The sequence below is a fragment of the Pan troglodytes genome, chromosome 21 (assembly GCF_028858775.2).
Source record: "Pan troglodytes isolate AG18354 chromosome 21, NHGRI_mPanTro3-v2.0_pri, whole genome shotgun sequence".
In the NCBI taxonomy this organism is placed as follows: domain Eukaryota; kingdom Metazoa; phylum Chordata; class Mammalia; order Primates; family Hominidae; genus Pan; species Pan troglodytes.
In genome coordinates this window covers 32,435,763-32,453,988 of record NC_072419.2, presented here as the reverse complement: position 1 = coordinate 32,453,988, position 18,226 = coordinate 32,435,763, and the positions used below count along the sequence as shown (strand labels likewise).

The 18,226-nt window shown below is 38.1% G+C and overlaps 1 long non-coding RNA gene across 1 annotated transcript in view; it reads right to left on the bottom strand.

The window, feature by feature from the left end:
• Positions 1-13,451: 13,451 nt before the first annotated feature.
• LOC129138233 (uncharacterized) overlaps positions 13,452-18,226 on the bottom strand; it is a 90,849-nt gene continuing 86,074 nt past the window's right edge. The window contains exon 3 of the long non-coding RNA XR_010154123.1: positions 13,452-13,705. This is a non-coding gene — a long non-coding RNA (uncharacterized LOC129138233). The remainder of the gene's footprint in view (positions 13,706-18,226) is intronic.

The following is an 18,226-nucleotide window of genomic DNA, read 5'->3' as shown; positions in this document are numbered from 1 at the left end:
TATTTTGTTGTTAAATAAAACAAAATCACACCCACTTCCCTGTCCCCAGTGCCTGATTGGACTCATCATAAATACTATTGTCCTCTTCCCTGCTCTTTGTTTTCACCATTTTCCTTCCGCACTGGCTTGTCTTGTCTCCACTAATAATGTTTTTTATATAACTTCCTTCTCTAAGCCATATGCTTTTATCTCTCACCAATGTCCTGGATCACTGTCTTGAAGGTGGTTATCTCCACACGACCTTTTTGTCTCCAAGTTTTGATAACTAATACTGCCCTTCACCCCTTCAGGCCTAGAGAAGGTAACAGTTGCAGGTTACATACAGAATTATCCCTTTTGGTTTATCTATACACTATCCACAGCTTTTAAATTGCTCTTTTATTATATTCTATTCAAATTAAACAACTTAAGTGTATTGTGCATTTTCCCTAGTACACTCATAGGTACCATTTGTACATTCAGGTTTTAGTGTATATTCAAAGACCGATTTTCCTTTCTTTCTTCCTATGAGATTTTTCACTTATTTCTTGAAATTCGCTTAAAGAATACAGCATATCCAGGTTTTAGGAGAAAAGAGACTCAGCACTAAAAACAATAATAATTTGCTATGCACTAAATTCACAAGAACAATTTTTCTTTATCTATTTCTGCTTCTTTTTTAATTCCTAGAGAAACCACTTTTTGTCTGATATCTCCTCTTTCTTCAGAAACCTTATTTTTGTTATAGCTCAAAGCAAACCTCTTGGGCTTCTCTTTTGGAGGCAAACCTTCTCTTTGGAATAGCATAAAGACATTGTACTCTTATTTACTTCTCTTCAGTTTTATTTTATTTTATTTTATTTTATGAGGAATTAAATGTATAGAGTGAAATATATGCATACTAAAGCTATAAACCCATGTGACACACATCTTAATCTGAACACAAAACATTTCTTTCACCTCATAAACTTCTCTCATGCCCCTTTCCAGTCAGAATTGCTGCAACATAAGGCAACTGGTGATTTGGTTTCTATCACCATAAGTTAGTTCTGCCAGTTCTTGAACTTCATATAAATGAAACCATAGCACATGTAATCTTTGGGTCTAGCTTCTTTCACTCAGTGTAAAGTTTTTGAAATTTGTCTGTTGCTGTGTGTCTTGATAGTTTGTTCTCTTTTGTTACTGAACAGTGTTGAGTAAAAGAGTCAAACTCTGTAAAATATTTGAAGAGATTTATTCTGAGCGAAATATGAGTGACCATGGCCTGTGACACAGCCCTCCTCAGGAGACCCTGAGAAAATGTTTCCAAGGTGGTTGGGGTTCAGGTTGATTTTATATATTTTAGAGTGTTAAAACACACTAAATATGGCCTGAGAAGGACTCCATACTTCCATATTTGAATCTTGGTGGACAAACTGCAACATAACTTAATAGGTAGACAAGGTTGAAAAACCTAACTTAAGAGTATGCACCTGTAACAATAGCTGAGTGTTGGCCAATCCCAGCAGCCATACTTCAACCACTCTTACACTACTGAGTGTTCAAACTCTGCTCAACTAAGGCAAATGCTAAGCTGTAACCAATTCAGTTGTTTCTGTACCTCACCTCCAATTTCTGTACCTCGTAACCCTTTTTATGTCTATAAATCTTTCACCACGTGGCTGTGCTGAAATCTCTCTGAATCTGCTGTGATTCCAGGGACTGCCCTATTCATGAATTGTTGATTGCTGAATTGAACTTCTTTAAATTTAATTCAGCTGAAGTTTTTAACAGATGGTGTCAGAAGTGGGATCTGAAGTAGAGACTTAACAATCCCCAGGAGTGCTGAGTGAACAAGCAAGGTACCTGCAAGGATCTACTTTTGTCCCTTGATCTCTCAAAGTGGCTGGGGATCATGGGTAAGTTCTCTCAGATTTCAGAACTCCATGGATTTGTGTTTGGAATTCTCTGAGTTTCTCTGAACAAATTTGTGATCCAAACAGTTTGAAAGTTAGGACAGACACTGAACTAGGTCCAGGATCAGATTTGATCTGGTAATTAACTGACTTGGATCCAGCTGGAGGCCTCTCTCTCTTTTTTTTTTTTTTTTTTTTTTTTTGAGATGGAGTCTTTCTCTGTCACCCAGGCTGGAGTAGAGGGGCATGATCTAGGCTCACTGCAACCTCTGCATCCTGGGTTCAAGAAATTCTCCTGCCTCAGCCTCCCGAGGAGCTGGGATTACAGGTGCCCACCACCATACCCAGCTAATTTTTGTATTTTTAGTTGAGACGTGGTTTCAACATGTTGGCCAGGCTCATCTTGAACTCCTGACCTCAAATGATCTACCCATCTAGGCCTCCCGAATTGCTGGGATTACAGATGTGAGCCACCATGCCTGTCCCAGTTAGAGGCCTCTTACCTTTGGCTGAGACAGAAAGAAAATGTTAGTAAATGGTAATATTGCAGTGGTTGTAAAATTTGGCTTTTAGAAATGCACAGGGATTCTTGAGTTCTACCCCTTCATTTCATTTTTCTTGTGTAGTTAGGTAGAAAAAAAATTATTGGCTAAGTCAATCAAGGGAACCTAAGAGTAAAGCCAATATCTTAGGTAAAAATGGGATCCTTAATTTTTGAAAGTCTGAGTTTCTTCCACCTTTTTATTTTTTATTTTATTTATTTATTCATTATTATTAGTAGTATTATTTTGAGATGGAGTCTCTCTCTGTCACCCAGGCTGGAGTGCAGTCACGCAATCTCAGCTCACTGCAAGCTCCGCCTCCCAGGCTCAAGCGATTCTCCTGCCTCAGCCTCCCAAGTAGCTGGGATTACAGACGCGTGCCACCACACCCAGATAATATTTTGGATTTTTAGTAAAGACAGGTTTTCACTGTGTTAGCCACGATGGTCTCAATCTCCTGACCTTGTGATCCACCCGCCTCGGCCTCCCACAATGCTGGGATTACAGGTGTGAGCCACTGCACCTGGCCTAAAGAAATAGAATTTTATTAATTTATCAGCTGAGTTAGCATTACAGTGGTTTACGAAGCATTTGCCATTGTTTGAGGTTGCAGTGAGGACAAGATGAAACACCTGATGAAAAACCTTCACGAAACCTGGTCTCTTTCCAACAGCTTAGCTATGTGAGAATAGCTTTTATAACATGACAACCCTAAAAATAAAACCATTTTAAAGTTAAAGCTGTCCTTCCAGTTGCTGTTTCAAACTTTATCCCAAGAACTGGGGTGTCATTCAGTAAAAGGCAACTACAGGCTTCTCAGCAGTAAGGCTAAGTACTTGTTTTATGTTTTCTGGTGATGAATTTATTTCTTGTCTTTGAGTTTACAGTGACAGCTATAAAAGTGATTGTCAATAGTATTAGTATAATTTAATTTATAATAGAATGTGTTTTCCATGTATGTTTTAGTCCGAGCTATGATTTTCTTAATAATACCAAAACTTGTTTTGTGCTCTATGATGATGATATTAATGATCTGTACTCTCAGCAGTATTTTACAGTACTTCAGACATTAATACAATAATCTGTGTTTTTGGCTGGGTGCTGTGGCTCATGCCTGTAATTCCAGCACTTTCGGAGGCTGAGATGGGTGGATCACTCAAGCTCAGAAGTTTGAGACAAGCCTGAGCAACATTGTGAAACCCCCTCTTTACTAAAAATACAAAAATTAGTTGGGCGTGGTGGTGGGCACCTGTAATCCCATCTACTTGGGAGGCTGAGACAGGAGAATTGTTTGAACCCAGGAGGCGGAGGTTGCAGTGAGCTGAGATCACACCATTGCACTGCAGCCTGAGCAAAAAGACAGGAACTCCAAATCAAAAGAAAAAAAAGAGTAAATAGTAAGATCGGGCATGGTGGCTCATGCCTGTAATCCCAGCACTTTGGGAGGCTGAGGCGGGTGGATCACCTGAGGTCGGGAGTTCGAGACCAGCCTGACCAACTTGGAGAAACCCCATCTTTCCTAAAAGTAGAAAATTAGCCAGGCTACGTGGTGCATGCCTGTAATCCCAACTGCTGGGGAGGATGAGGTAGGAGAATCGCTTGAACCCGGGAGGTGGAGGTTGCAGTGAGCCATGATCATGCCATTGCACTCCAGCCTGGGCAACAAGAGCAAAACTATGTCTCAAAATAAAATAAAATAAATAAAATGAAGAGTGCATAGTATTCCTTTATGTGTGTATGTGTGTGTATGTATATGTGTATATACACATTTTCTTTATCCATTCATCCTATGCTGGCCTCCTAGGTTGCATTCATATGTTAGCTATTATGGATACTGCTGCAGTGAATATGGTAGTGCAGTTATCTCTTCAGTATGCTGATTTCAATTCCGTTAGCTATACACCCACAGGTGGGATTGCTGGAACATACAGTAATTCTATTTTTAATTTCTGATGAATCTCCATGTTATTTTCCTTAATGGCTCTATTAATTTACGTTGGGAAATATAATTACTTTTTTTTTTTTTTGAGACGGAGTCTTGCTCTGTTGCCCAGGCTGGAGTGCAGTGGTGTGATCTAGGCTCACTGCAAGATCCACCTCCTGGGTTCACACCATTCTCCTGCCTCAGCATCCCAAGTAGCTGGGACTACAGGTGCCCGCCACCTGCCTGGCTAATGTTTTTTGTATTTTTAGTAGAATGATGTTGGGAATTGACTGGTTTATTCAATAAATCGTGTTAGGTACATTGACTAATAGTTTGTAGGATTGAAGTTATATTTACTGAGTTCTTTACATTAAGGTATAGTCAAAACAGACTGAATAATTCAATGTAAAAATGATCTGGAGAAAACCTTCTCGTTTTGTTTGTTTTGTTTTTTGAGATGGAGTCTCACTCTGTCATCCAGGCTGGAGTGTAGTGGGGCGATTTTGACTGACTGCAACCTCAGTTTCCCAGGTTCAAGTGATACTCCTGCCTCAGCCTCCCAAGTAGCTGGGATTACAGGCATGTGCCACCACACTTGAATAATTGTATATGTTTTAAAATAGGAATAGATTTTCTAAGCTAAACTGAAGATAAATGCTAAGGAAAGAGTGAGATTTGACTTGATAATTATGTGTCTGAATCAGCCAATTAATAAAATGAAAACAGGCCAGGGGCAGTGGTGCATGCCTATAATCTGAGCAGTTTGGGAGGCTGAGGCGGGTGGATCACTTGACGTCAGGAGTTCAAGACCAACCTGACAAACATGGTGAAACCCCATCTCTACTAAATACAAAAGAGTAGCTTGTGGTGGTGGCACAAACCTCTAATCCCAGCTGCTTGGGAGGGTGAGGCAGGAGAATCACTTGAACCTGGGAGGTGGAGGTTGCAATGAGCCACGATCGTGCCATTGCACTCCAGCCTGGGCAACAAGAGCAAAACTCTGTCCAAAAAAAAAAAAAAAAACACTGTCCCACCAACTTTTTCACATAGAATGATTAAGGTTTCCAGAGCCCATGCTACCTCTAGGGGCTCTTACCCCTCCCACACCACACATATATCTTGACAGGGCTAGTTACAGAGAAGAAAAGGCCCAGTAAATTAATATCACAATCATTGCCACATACCCACCAAAAGACTCAAATTAAAATTTTGACAAAATTAAGTATCAAGAAGAATGCGAAGATTTGGGAATTATCAGATATTTTAAGACTGTCAGTTGGTGTGTTAACGTTGGGATGAAACAAATAATAGCTAGCAAAATGGAAGATATGTTTACCCTGTAACCTATGGTTTCACCTCTTGTTTTATACTGTTCACTATACACACTATACACACTAATGGTAACCAAATATAAATACACAAATGTTCACAACAGCATCATTTGTAACTGACAAAAATGAACACAACCCACATGTCTACCAACAATGAAGGGATACACACCGGTGTACTCTATTTTTATTTTTATTTTTATTTTTGAGATGGGGTCTTGCTCAGGCCCCCAGGTTGGAGTGCAGGGCGCGATCTCGGCTCACTGCAATCTCTGCCTCCCAGGTTCAAGTAATTCTCCTGTCTCAGCCTCCCAAGTAGCTGGTCTTACTGATGGGTACCACCACTCCCAGCAAATTTTTGTATTATTGGTAGAGACAGGGTTTCACCTTGTTGGTAAGGCTGGTCTCAAACTCCTGACCTGAGGTAATCCACCTGTCTCAGCCTCCCAAAGTGCTGGGATTACAGGTGGGAGCCACCACGCCCGGCCTTTTTTTTTTTTTTTTTGAGACTGAGTCTCACTCTGTTGTCCAGGTTGGAGTATAGGGTGCAATCTTGGCTCACTGCAACCTCCACCACCTCCCAAGTTCAACTGATTCTCCTGCCTCAGCCTCCCGAGCAATTGGGATTACAGGCACCCACCACCACGCCCGGCCTTTTTTTTTTTTTTTTTTTTTAACAGAGTCTAGTTCTGTCGCACAGGCTGGAGTGCAGTGGTGCAAACTCGGCTCACTGCAACCTCCATCTCCCAGATTCAAGTGATTCTTCAGCCTCAGCCTCCTGAGTAGCTGGGACTACAGGCACATGCCACCAGGCCCAGCTAATTTTTTGTATTTTTAGTAGAGATTTGGTTTCACCGTGTTTGCCAGGATGGTCTCGATCTCCTGACCTCATGATCTGCCTGCCTCGGCCTCTCAAAGTGCTGAGATGACAGGCATTAGCCACCACATGGCCTACTTTTTGTCGTTTTAGTAGAGATGGGGTTTCACCATGTTGGCTAGGGTGGTCTGGAACTCCTGAACTCAAGTGATCTGCCTGCCTCGGCCTCCCAAAGTGCTGGGATTATAGACGTGAGCCATCGTGCCTGGGTGGTGTACTGTTTTAATAGAACGCAGAAACAATGCTAAGTGTGAATATTAAATACTTAATATTGGGTAAAAGGAGTCAGAGGCAGCAGGATACAGACTTTTACTCCAATTATGTAAGAGAAAAACCAGGCAAAACCAGACTTTACTTTAGGCTTCTAAAAAATGCATAATAAGGCCAGGCACTGAGATCAGGAGTTCGAGACCAGCCTGACCAACATGTAAAACCCCGTCTCTACTAAAAATACAAAAATTAGCCAGGCGTGGTGGCAGATAGCCCATGCCTGTAATCCCAGCTATTCAGGAGGTTGAGGCATGAGAATCACTTGAATCCAGGAGTTGGAGGTTGCAATGAGTCAAGATCATGCCACTACACTCCAGCCTGGGTGACAGAGCAAGGCTCCATCTCTAAAAAAAAAAAAAGAAAAGAAAAAGAAAAAAATACATAATAAAGTTATAAAGAGAACAAAGGAGAGAAACGCAGATATCCACAGGTAATGTGGGTATCTGTTATATCTGTTACTAATAAGGGACGGAAGACTTTAGGATCAGTTAGGGACATACAGAGGACTTCTTGGTGGTGATAGTGCTCTATTTCTTCACCTGGATAGGCATCACACAGATGTTTATTTAATAACTGATGTAGCCATATGTTTGTTTGCATATTTCACAATAAGAATGAAATAGAGGAAAGGAAGGTGAATGGAAAGAGATTTCTCCATTCATCAAAATTTTAAAGTCATGTTTTTCCTCAGGTTCTTCTCCAAGTTCAGTCTGAAATGGTGAAAGCAGCCAAGTGTGGTGGCTCACGCCTATAATCTCAGCACTTTTGGGAGGTAACAGACTGAGACTCTGCCTAAAAAAAAAAAAAATAGAGAACAACAGAGTAGTTATCAGGTAGAGAGGAAGGGAGGAAATAAGGACATGTGGGTCAGAGATACACAGTAGCAGATATGTAGGATGAACAATCCTATACATCTATATACAACATGAGGACTATAGGTAATAAAATTGTACTGTATATGGGATTCCTGCTAAATAAGATTTTACCTTCCCTTGCCACACCAAAAAATGTGCGTATCTGTGATAGATATGGTAATTTGCTTCACTATAGTAATGAATTTTTACTATCTATATGTATTCTATAACATCATATGTGTACCTTAAATATACACAATAAAATTTATTTTAAAGAGAAAAAAATGGCCAGGTGTGGTAGTTCACGCTGGTAATGCCAAAACTTTGGGAGGCTGAGGTGGGCGGATCACGAGGTCAGGAGTTTGAGACCAACCTGTCCAACACGGTGAAACCCCGTCTCCACTAAAAACACACACAAAAATAAGCCGGGTGTGGTGGCACACACCTGTAATCTTAGCTACTCAGGCAGTTGAATTGCTTGAACATAGGAGGCAGATGTTGCAGTGAGATGAGATCTCACCATTGCACTCCAGCCTGGGTGACAGGCTGAGACTCCACCTCAAAAAAAAAATGTATATATATATATATATATAGAGAGAGAGAGAGAGAGAGATAGAGAGAGAGAGAGAGAGAAAATTTATGAAAGTATGCATAACAAAATTAAAATGTTGACTCTAAAGTGAGCTACTGAGTGACTGGGGTGCATGAGAGAAAAGGTTACTTAACATTTTTATACCTATTGAATTGTATCCTATGTATGCATTATAAATTTAAATGTGCAATAATGCAGATAACTGAAATGTGGGTATGCTTTGATTAGGACTTTGCATTTCCCATTTGATCAAATTCCTTATGATTCTAGATGCATATGAATAGAAATACAAAATGTAAGGAGACATGGGACTTCTGATAGCCCTTTCTTCTTTCCACATTGTGTGTCTCTGGCTGTAGTTTGCCATATGAGTCCATATGGCTAATGAGCAAAATATTTTTCAGATGGATACATGTGACCAAGCATTGCAAGTTAAAGATATTTCTGAATCTTGGACCTCATATTTACAGTGAAGCCCCTCATGCATAGTAAAGCAGAGAGGAATGTAAAAGGTTGCTGCGTGGATAATCAATTTCTGGTGAGCAATAATTATAGGTAACATAAAATGAGACAATTATTGCTTTTCATCATATCTTGAAAGAACTCTTACAGTCCATGATTTTGAAAAAATAAATCTAAGTTCACTCTTTTCTTTTCTATAAAAAAAAGACATTATCCAGTAGAAGTTCAAGAGTAAAATCTGAAGGCAGCTTATCTGACCTGGCCACATGGTCTTGCCACTTGTTAAATATAACTTTCTACACACTAACTTCTCCAGACCTCAGATCTTCAACTCTAAAATGGAAACCTAGTAGTATTTGCCTCTAGAACTGCAGCTAAACTGAGCATTTTAGGGAAGGAACAAACATACACACGATATGTATATAGTCACATTATGAAACCAGTGTAGCCCAGAATGCAAAAATTTCTCAGTAACAGGGATCCCCAAGAGAAAAATGTGATTTAGCCTATCTCAGTGGCCTTTCATGTGGCAAATGAAAAGTTAAAGTCCATAAAGAGAAATATATGGGCAGCCAGTGACACCATCCATTCAATGTAGACTCTCAACATCTCTGACAATCATTCCCTGTTGTACCCCAACCTGCTTATATATTGGGGTGATATCACCTTTTGATCATAACATACGTAAACCTCAAGCTTCAGTAAGAAATATTTATGAACAACCAGATATTCTGTGTTTCCAGTCAAAACTCAGGTAGATCACATTTTATGTGACAGGAGAAGGCACAGTTGATGCCCAGTTAACCGTGAGATCATCTCTACCTGCAGCTTCCTATCATCATAGCAAGCTCTTTCCCTGCAGTCCACCATCTTTATCTGCCCTTTGCTATATAGATAGCAAAAATAAGCATCTAAAAAGATGTTCAACACCTTATGTCACTAGGGAATTCAAATTAAAACAATGATGAGATACCACTACACATCTATTAGACTGGCTCAAATCCAAACACTGAGACCACCAAATTCTGATGAGGATATGGAGCAACAGGAACTCTCATTGATTGCTGCTGGGAATGCAAAATGGTAAAGCTACTGTGGAAGGCAGTTTTGCAAATTCCTTCAAAACTAAACATAGGCTTACCATATGATCTGGCAATTGTATTCCTTGGTATATACTCAAATGACTTGAAAACTTATATCCACTCAAATTCTGCACATGAATGTTTATAGCAGCTTATACACAACCAACAAAGATTGGAAGTAACCAAGATATCCTACAATAGGGAAATGGATAAACTAACTGTGAAATATTCATACAATGGAATATTCTTCAGGAATAAAAAGAAATAAACTACCAAGGCATGACAAGACATGGAGGAATCTTAAACATGTATTTCTAAGTGAAAGAAGCCAATGCAAAAAGGCCACATAGTGTAGAGTTCCAATTATATGGAATACTAGAAAAGGCAAAACTAGGCAGATGGCATTATATAAAGTTCAGTGGTTGCCAGAGGCTGGAGCAGAGGGAAGGATGAATAGGTGGAACACAGAAGATTTTTAGGGCAGTGAAACTTTTCTGTGTGACCGTATAATGGTGGATATATTGCTTAAGCATTTGTCAAAGCCCATAAATGGTAGAACACAGAGAGTGAATCTTAATATAAGCCATGAACTTAATAATATCAATGTTGGCTCATCAAGCATAACAAATGTACCACACTAACAAGATGATAATAGAGGAAGTGTGTGTACTGTGGTGTGAGGCAGATATTAGAGCTCAATATGCCTTCTGCTTTATTTTTCTGTACACCTACAACTGTTCTAAAAATTAAGTCAATTATTTATTTGTTAATTATTATTTTTTAATTTATTTTTCGAGATGGAGTCTCACTCTGTTGCCCAGGCTGGAGTGCAACAGCATGATCTTGGCTTACTGCAACCTCTGCCTCCCGGGTTCAAGCGATTCTGCTGCCTCAGCCTCCCGAATAGCTGGAATTACAGGCACCCACCACCATACCCGGCTAATTTTTTTGTATTTTTAGTAGAGACGGGGTTCCACCGTGTTAGCCAGGATGGTCTTAATCTGCTGACCTCGTGATCCACCCACCTTGCCCTCCCAAAGTGCTTAGATTACTGGCATGAGCCATCACACCAGGTCTTATTTATCTTTTTGAGACAGGTTTTAGCTCTGTCACTCAGGCTGGAGTGCAGTGGTGCAATCATGGCTTAATGCAGCCCCAACCTCCAGGGCTCAAGTAACCCTCCCACCTCAGCTTCCTGAGTAGCTGGGACCACAAGCGTGTGCCACCATACCTGGCACATTTCTTAGACCTCTGAAAAGATGCTCAACACCATATGTCACTAGGAATATTCAGTATTCAAATAGAGACTTCAATGGGCTCTGAAATATCCCCTCCTGAACTCTATAAAAAGCGTGTTTCTAACCGGCTGAATGAAAACAAAGGTTTACATCTGTGAGATGAATTCACACATCAGAAAGCATTTTCACCAAGAACTTTTCTAGTTTTCTATCAAGATGTTCATTTTTTCAATATTGGTCTCAATGGGCTCCAAAATGTCCCTTTGTACAGTCTACAAAAATTTTTGCCAATGTACTGAATCAAAACAAATGTTTAACACTGTGAGATGAATTTTAACATCACCAAACATTTTTACAGATAGTTTGTATCTAGTTTTTAATCACAAAACTTAGAATTGTTCACTATAAGCCTCAAAGGGCTCTAAATTGTCCCCTCTTAGCTTCTACTAAAAGAGAGTTTTGAACCTAGTGTGTAGAAACAAAAGTTTAAGTCTGTGAAATAAATCCCCAGATTGCAAAGCTATTTCACAGATAGCTTGCTTCTAGTTTTTACCATAAATTATTCAGCTTTTCACTATAGGCCTCAACGGGCTCCGAAATGTCCCTTCATACATTCTACAAAAAGAGTGTTTCCAACTTAGCTGAATCAAAAGGAAGTTTAAACTCTATGAGATGAAACCGCAAATTGCAAAGCATTTTCACATATAGCTTCTATAGTTTCTATCATATAATATTCAGTTTTTCATTGTAGGCCTCCATGGGCTATGAAATGTCCCCTCATAGGTTCTACAAAAAGGTGTTTCCAACATGCTGAATGAAAACAAAGATTTAACTTTGTGAGATGAACCCACACATCACAAAACATTGTTGTGGATGGATTTTCTCTAGTTTTTATTGTGGAATATTTGATTTCATGCTATAGGCCTCAATTTGCTCCAAAATTTCCCCTTGTAGATTCTACAAAAAGAATATTTCCAATCTGCTGAATCAAAACTGATGTTCAATTCTGTGAGATGATATGCAAAGCTTTTTGACAGATAGCCTGTTTCTAGTTTTTATTGTGGGATATTTGGTTTTTCACTATAAGCATCAATGGGCTCTGAAATGTCGCTTTGTATATTCTACAAAAAGAGTGTTTCCAACCTGTTGAATCAAAATAAAGTTTTAACTTTGTGAGATGAACCCACACATCGCAAAGCATTTTCACCCATAGTTTGTTTCTAATTTTTACCATGGGTTATTGGTTTTTCACTAAATGCCTCAGCGGACTAGGAATTGTTGCCTTTTAGATTGTACAACCAAAGAGTTTCCAACCTGCTGAAGCAAAATACAGGTTTAACTTTGTAAGATGAATCTACACATTGCAAAGCATTTTTACAGATAGGTTGCTTTCAGTTTTTATCAAGAGATATTTGATTTTTCACAGTATGCTTCAATGGGTTATGAAATCTCCCCTTGTAGATTCTACAAAAAAAGTTTCCAAACTGATGAATCAAAAGAAAAGTTCAACTTGTAAGATGAAATCACACATCACAAAGTATTTTCAGAAATAGCTTCTTTATAGTATTTATTGCAGGATATCAGATTTTCCAATATTAGCCTCAACGAGCTCTGAAATATTCCTTTGTAGATTGTACAAAACGAGTGTTTCCAACCTATGGAATAAAAAGGAAGGTTTAACTCTGTGAGATAAATCCACGCATCACAAAGTATCTCCACAGATGGCTTGTTTCTAATTTTTATTGAGGGATATTCGGTTTTTCACTAAAGGCCTCAAGCACTCCGAAATGTCCTTTTGTAGATTCTATAACAAGAGTGTTTTAAAACTGCTGAATCAAAACAAACGTGTAACTCTTTGAGAGGAGTCCACACATCACAAAGCATATTTTCAGATCACTTTTTTCTAGTTTTTAAAGCATGATATTTGGTTTTTCACTATATGCCTCATCGGGCTCAGAAATGTCTCATAGTAGATTTTACAAAAATAGTGTTTCCTACCTGCTGAATCAAAACAACAGTTTAGATCTGTGAGATGACTCCAAACCTCAAAGCATTTTCACAGATAGTTGTTTCCTAGTTTTTATCGCAGGATATTCGGTTTTTCAGTATAGGCCTCAATGAACTCTGAAATGTCCATTCATAGGTTCTATAAAAGTGTGTTCCCAACTCCCTGTATAAAAGCAAAGGTTTAACTCTGTGAAATGAATCTACACATTGGAAAACATTTTCACGAATAGCTTGTTCCTAGCTTTTATGATGAGACATTTGATTTTTTACTATTGGCCTCAATGGGTTCAGAAATGTCTCTTTGCAGATTCTACAAAAAAAAAAGTTTTTCATTTTTCTGAACAAAAATAAAGGTTTAACTCTTTGATATGAAATCAGACATCACAAAGAATTTTCACAGATAGCTTGTTTCTAGGGTTCATCACTGGATATTGGTTTTTTCACTATAGGCTTCAAAGGAGTCTTAACTGTAACTTCCTAATTCTACAAAAAGAGTGTCCCCCAACCTGCTGTATGTAAATAAAAGTTTACCTCTGTGAGATAAATCTTCACATTGCAAAGCATTTTCCCCGATAGCTTGTTTCTAGTTTTTATATCGGGATATTGATTTTTCACTATAGGCTTCAATGGGCTTTGAAAGATTCCTCTGTAGATTCTACAAAAAGAAAGAGTGTTTTAACCTACTGAATCAAAACAACGTTTAACTTTTTGAGATACATCCACACATCACAAAGTGTTTTCACAGATAGGTTTTTATTTTATTTTATTTTATTTTTTTTTAGATGGAGTCTCACTCAGTCGCCCAGGCTGGAGTGCAGTGGCACGATCTTGGCTTCCCGGGTTCATGCCATTCTCCTGCCTCAGTCTCCCAAGTAGCTGGGACTACAGGCATCTGCCACCAGGCCAGGCTAATTTTTTGTGTTTTTAGTAGAGACGGGGTTTCACCATGTTAGCCAGGATGGTCTCAATCTCCTGACCTCATGATCCACCCACCTCAGCCTCCCAAAGTGCTGGGACTACAGGCGTGAGCCACCGTGCCTGGCCAATAGCTTTTTTTACTTTTATTGTGGAATATTGGTTTTTCACTACACGCTGATATTGGCTTCAAATTGTACCCTCACAGATTCTACCAACAGTGAGTTTTCAAGCATCTGAAGCAAAATAAAGGTTTAACTTTGTAAGATGAATCTGCACATTATTGCTGGATATTCGGTTTTTCACTGTAGGCATCAATTTGCTCTGAAATGTCCTATGGAAGATTTTACCAAAAGAGTGTTTCTACCCTGCTGAATCAAAAGAATGGTTTAATTCTGTGAGATGAAATCACCCATCGTAAATCATTTTCAGAGACAGCTTCATATAGTTTTTATCTCAGAATATTCGGTTTTTCACTATAAGCCTCAATGGGCTTTGAAATGCCTCCCATAAATTGTACAAAAAAAAAGGAGTTTCCAACCTGTTGAATCAAAACAAATATTTAATGTTGTGAGATAAATTCAAATATCGCAAAGCATTTTCACAGATTTCTTTTCTAGTTTTTATTGCGGAATATTTGGTTTTTCACTATAGTCCTCAGTGGGCTCAGAAATGCCCCTTGTAGATTCTACAAAAAGAATGTTTCTAACCTGCTGAACCAAAACAAAACTTTAACTCTTTGAGGTGAATCCACACATTGCAAACATTTTCACAGATAGCTTGTTTCTAGTTTTGATCACGGAATATTGGATGTTTTACAATAGGCCTCAACGGGCTCAGAATTGTCCCCTCTTAGATTCTACAAAAAGAGTGTTTCCAAAATGCTGTATAAAAATAAAGGCTTAACACTGTGAGATGAATCGACACATGACAAAGCATTTTCACAAGTAGCTTGTTTTTACTTTTCATCGCGAGATATTCAGTTTTTCAATATATTCCTCCATGGGCTCTGAAATATCCCTTCATAGATTCTATGAAAAGACTGTATCCAACTGACTGAATCAAGACAAAGATATAACTCTGTGTGAGAAATCCACACATTACAAAGCATTTTCACTGATAGCTTGTTTCTAGTTTTTATCACGGGATAATTGGTTTTTGACTATAGGCCTCAATGGGCTTCAAAATGTCCCTTCATAGATGCTACAAAAAGAGTGCTTCAATCCTGCTTAATCAAAGCAAAGGTTTAATTCTCTGAAATTAATCCACATATCACAAATCATTTTCCAATATAGCTTGTTGCTAGTTTTTGTTTTGGGATATTTAATTTTTTACTTTAGCCCTCAATGGGCTCTGAAATGTGCCTTCTTAGACTCTACAAAGAGTGTTTCTCAACTGCTAAATCAAAACAATGGTTTAACTTTGTGAGATAAGTCCACACATCACAAAGCATTTTTACAAATAGCTTGTTTCTAATTTTTATCATGGGATATTCAGTTTTTTCAGTGTAGGCCTCAATGGTCTGTGAAATGTCCCCTCGTAGATTCTACAAATAGAGTTGTTGCAATCTGATAAATCAAACATTTAATTCTGTGAGATAAATCTATAAATCTACACATCTCAAAGCATTTTCACAGATAGCTTGTTTCTGGTTTTTATCACGGGATATTTGATTTTTCACTATAGACCTCAATAGGCTCTGAAATGTCCCCTCATAGAGTCTACAAAAAGAGTGTTTTCAACCTGCTGAATAAAAACAAAGGTTTAACTCTGTGACATAAAATAGCAAATCATAAAACATTTTCACAGTTGGCTTGTTTCTAGTTTTTATCATGCAATACTCAGTTTTTCATGACAGGGCACAATGGACTCCAAAATGTCCCTTTGTACATTCTACAAAAAGAGTGATTTTGGTCTGCTGAATAAAAGCAAAGGTTTTATACTGTGAGGAATCCACACATAGGCAGGAATTTTCACAGATAGCTTGTTTCTAGTTTTCATTGCAGGATGTTCAGTTTTTTCATATACTTCTTGATGGTCTCTGAAATGTCCCTTCATTGACTCTACAAAGAGAGCATTTACAACCTGCTGAGTAAAAACAAAGGTTTAACCCTGTGAGTTGAATCTAGACATCGCAAAGCATTCTCATATATAACTTGTTTCTAGTTTTTATCTTGAGATATAACATTTTTAACTTTAGGCCTTAATGTTCTCTGAAATGTGCCATTTTAGTTTCTACAAAAAGAGTGTTTCAAATTGCTGAATTAAAACAAGGTTTAACTCTGTGATATGAATTGACACATCACAAAGTATTTTCACAGATAGCTTTTTACTAGGTTTTGTCATGGGATTTTCAGTTTTTCACTAATGGCTTTCATGTACTCTGAAATGTCCCTATGTAGATTTTACTAAAAGAGTGTTTCCAACCTACTGAATCAAAACAAGGGTTTAAGTCTGTGAGATATGTCCATACATTGCAAAGCACTTTCACAGATTGCTAGTTTCTAGCTTTTATCATGAGATACTTAGTTTTTTACTCTAGACCTCAATAGGCTCCCAAGTGGCTCTCATAGATTGTACAAAAAGAGGGTTTTCAAAGTGCTGAATCAAAATAAAGATTTAACTCAGTGAGGTGAATCCACACATTGCAAAATATTTTCACAGATAGCTTGGTTTTGTTTGTTTGTTTGTTTGTTTTGTTTTTATCATGGGATATTTCGTTTTTCACTATAGGCCTCAATGGGCACCAAAATGTCTTCTCCTAGATTCTACAAACTGACTGTTTCCAACCTGCTTAATCAAAACAAAGGTTTAACTCTGTGATATGAATACACACATCCCAAAGGATTTTCACAGATAGCTTGTTTCTAGTTTATATCTCCACGTATTTTGTTTTTCACTGTAGGTTTCAATGGGCTTTGAAATGTTTCTTTGTAGATTGTGCAAAAAGAGTTTTTCAAATCTGCCAAAGTAAAATAGATGTTTAACTCTTTGAGATGAATCCACACTGCAAAGCATTTTCACAGATAGCTTGTTTCTAGTTTTTATCATGGGATATTCGGTCTTTCACTGTAATAGTCCTCAATGGACTCTGAAATGGCCCTTAGTAGATTCTACAAAAAGAGTGTTTCCAACCTGCTGAATCAATACAAATGTTTAACTCTGTGAAAGGAATCCATACAATGCAAAGCATTTTCATAGATAGCTTGTTTGTAGTTTTTATTGCAGGATATTCAGTGTTTTAATGTACTTGTCCATGGGCTCTGAAATGTCCCTTCATATATTCTACAAAAATAGTGCTTTCAACCTGCTGAAAAAATAACATACATTTAACTCTGAGAGATGATTCCCCAAATCACAAGACTTTTTCACAGATAGCTTGTTTCTAGTTTTCACTGTGGGATATTTAACTTTTCACTATAGGTCTCAATGAGCTTTGTAATGTCCTTTTGTACAATCTGCAAAAAGAGGGTTTCCAGCCTGCTGAATCAAAACAAAGGTTTAACTCTGTGAGATAGATCCACACATTGCAAAACATTTTCACAGATATCTTGTTTCTACTTTTCATCATAGGATACTCGCTTTTTCCAAATAATTATCCAGGGGCTCCATATTGTCCCTTCATAGATTCCACAAAAAGAGTGTTTCCAAACAGCTAAATCAAAACAAAGGTTTAACTCTGTGAGTTAAATCTACTCATTGCAAAGCATTTTCACAGATAGCCTCTTTCTCATTTTTATCACGGGATATTCAGTTTTTCACCATAGGCCTCAATGGGCACTAAAATGTCTTCTCATAGATTCTAAAAACAGACTGCTTTCAACCTGCTTAATCAAAAGAAAGCTTTAACTCCATGATATGAATCCACACATTTGAAAGCATTTCACAGATAGCTTGTTTGTAGTTTTTTTCTCCACATATTTTGCTTTTCACTATAGGCTTCAATGGGCTTTGAAATATTTCTTTGTAGATTCTGCAAAAAGAGTTTTTCCAACCTGCATATTTAAAACACCAGTTTAACTCTGTGGCATGAATCCACAATGGCAAAGCATTTTCACAGATAGTTTCTTTCTTGTTTTTTTTCCTGTGGGATATTTGGTCTTTCACTGTAGATCTCAACGGGCTCTGAAATGGCCCTTCATGGATTCTACATAAAGAGTGTTTCCAACCTGCTGAATCAAAACAAATATTTAACTCTGGAAGATGAATCCACACATCGCAAAGCATTTTCAGATATAGACTTTTATTGTTTTTATTGTGA